This window comes from Triticum dicoccoides, chromosome 7B (genome assembly GCF_002162155.2).
Source record: "Triticum dicoccoides isolate Atlit2015 ecotype Zavitan chromosome 7B, WEW_v2.0, whole genome shotgun sequence".
Taxonomy (NCBI): Eukaryota; Viridiplantae; Streptophyta; class Magnoliopsida; order Poales; family Poaceae; genus Triticum; species Triticum dicoccoides.
Window position 1 is genome coordinate 320,726,882 of NC_041393.1, and position 3,098 is coordinate 320,729,979.

Below are 3,098 nucleotides of genomic sequence, written 5' to 3' on the forward strand. Positions count from 1 at the left end.
CTTTTGGCATCTACACTATGAACATGTGTAATATTACGCTCGAGATTCATTAAGAATAAACCATTGACCATCGGAGCATGACCATAAAACATATCTCTCATATAAATTGAACAACCATTATTCTCAGACTTAAATGAGTAGCCATCTCGTATTAAACGAGATCCAGATACAATGTTCATGCTCAAACTTGGCACTAAATAACAATTATTAAGGTTCAAAACTAATCCCGTAGGTAAATGTAGAGGCAGTGTGCCGACGGCGATCACATCGACTCTGGAACCATTCCCGACGCGCATCGTCACCTCGTCCTTTGCCAGTCTCCGTTTATTCCGCAGCTCCTGCTGTGAGTTACAAATATGAGCAACGGCACCGGTATCAAATACCCAGGAGTTACTACGAGTACTGGTAAGGTACACATCAATCACATGTATATCAAATATACCTTTGGTGTTGCCGGCCTTCTTATCCGCTAAGTATTTGGGGCAGTTCCGCTTCCAGTGACCCTTCCCCTTGCAATAAAAGCACTCAGTCTCAGGCTTGGGTCCATTCTTTTGACTTCTTCCCGGTTAGCACTCAGTCTCAGGCTTGGGTCCATTCTTTTGACTTCTTCCCGGTAACTGGCTTACCAGGCGCGGCAACATCTTTGCCGTCCTTCTTGAAGTTCTTCTTACCCTTGCCCTTCTTGAACTTAGTGGTCTTATTGACCATCAACACTTGATGTTCTTTCTTGATTTCAGCCTCTGCTGACTTCAGCATCGAGAACACTTCAGGAATGGTCTTTTCCATCCCCTGCATGTTGTAGTTCATCACAAAGCTCTTGTAGCTTGGTGGGAGCGACTGGAGGATTCTGTCAATGACCGCCTCATCTGGGAGGTTAATGTTCAGCTGGGTCATACGGTTGTGCAACCCAGACATCTTCAGGATGTGCTCACTGACAGAACTGTTTTCCTCCATCTTACAACTGTAGAACTTGTCGGAGACATCATATCTCTCGACCCGGGCATGAGCTTGAAAAACTAGTATCAGCTCTTCGAACATCTCATATGCTCCGTGGTGCTCAAAACGCTTTTGGAGCCCCGGTTCTAAGCTGTAAAGCATGCCGCACTGAACGAGGGAGTAATCATCAGCACGAGACTGCCAAGCATTCATAATGTCTTGGTTCTCTGGGACGGGAGCGTCACCTAGCGGTCCTTCTAGGACATATTGTTTCCTGGCAGCTATGAGGATGATCCTCAGGTTCCGGACCCAGTCCGTATAGTTGCTGCCATCATCTTTCAGCTTGGTTTTCTCTAGGAACGCGTTGAAGTTCATGTTGACATTAGCGTTGGCCATTGATCTACAAGACATATTTGCAAAGGTTTTAGACTAAGTTCATGATAATAAAGTTCTAATCAAATTATGAACTCCCACTTAGATTAGACATCCCTCTAGTCATCTAAGTGTTACACGATCCGAGTCGACTAGGCCGTGTCCGATCATCACGTGAGACGGACTAGTCATCGTCGGTGAACATTCTCATGTTGATCGTATCTTCCATACGACTCGTGTTCGACCTTTCGGTCTCCGTGTTCCGAGGCCATGTCTGCACATGCTAGGCTCGTCAAGTTAACCCTAAGTGTTTTCGCTGTGTAAAACTGTCTTACACCCGTTGTATGTGAACGTAAGAATCCATCACACCCGATCATCACGTGGTGCTTAGAAGCGACGAATTGTAGCAACGGTGCACAGTTAGGGGAGAACACTTCTTGAAATTTTATAAGGGGTCATCTTATTTACTACCGTCGTCCTAAGTAAACAAGATGCAAAATACATAATAAACATCACATGCAATTATATAGTTGTGACATGATATGGCCAATATCATATAGCTCCATTGATCTTCATCTTCGGGGCTCCATGATCATCTTGTCACCGGCTTGACACCATGATCTCCATCATCATGATCTCCATCATCGTGTCTTCATGAAGTTGTCACGCCAACGACTACTTCTACTTCTATGACTAACGTTTAGCAATAAAGTAAAGTAGTTTACATGGCGTTATTCAATGACACGCAGGTCATACAAAAAAATAATGACAACTCCTATGGCTCCTGCCGGTTGTCATACTCATCGACATGCAAGTCGTGAATCCTATTATAAAGAACATGATCTCATACATCACAATTCATCATTCATCACAACTTCTGGCCATATCACATCACATGATCAATCGCTGCAAAAACAAGTTAGACGTCCTCTAATTGTTGTTGCATCTTTTACGTGGCTGCAATTGGGTTCTAGCAAGAACGTTTTCTTACCTACGAATTACCACAACGTGATTTTGTCAACTTCTATTTACCCTTCATAAGGGCCCTGTTCATCGATTCCGCTCCAACTAAGGTGGGAGAGACAGACACCCGCCAGCCACCTTATGCAACTAGTGCATGTCAGTCGGTGGAACCGGTCTCACGTAAGCGTACGTGTAAGGTTGGTCCGGGCCGCTTCATCCCACAATACCGTTGAGCAAGAAAAGACTAGTAGAGGCAAGTAAGATGACAAAATCCACGCCCACAACAAAATTGTGTTCTACTCGTGCAAAGAGAACTACGCATAGACCTAGCTCTGATACCACTGTTGGGGAACGTTGCAGAAAATTAAAATTTTTCCTACGGTTTCACCAAGATCCATCTATGAGTTCATCTAAGCAACGAGTCAAGGGAGAGAATTTGCATCTACATACCACTTGTAGATCGCGTGCGGAAGCTTGCAAGGTGATGATGTAGTCGTACTCGACGTGATTCGAATCACCGATGACCAAGTGCTGAACGGACAGCACCTCCGCGTTCAACACACGTACGGGACGGGAGACATCTCCTCCTTCTTGATCCAGCAAGGGGGAAGGAGAGGTTGAGGAAGACAGCTCCACCGGCAGCACGACGGCGTGGTGATGGTGGAGAGGCAGTACTCCGACAGGGCTTCGCCAAGCGCACAACGGAGGAGGAGAGGTATTGGGGAGGGGAGGGTTGCGCCTTGGAGGGTGGTGCGGCTGCCCTCCCCTCACCCCTCTATTTATAGGGGGAAGGGAGAAGGGGGCCGGCCCCCTAGAACCCATCTAGG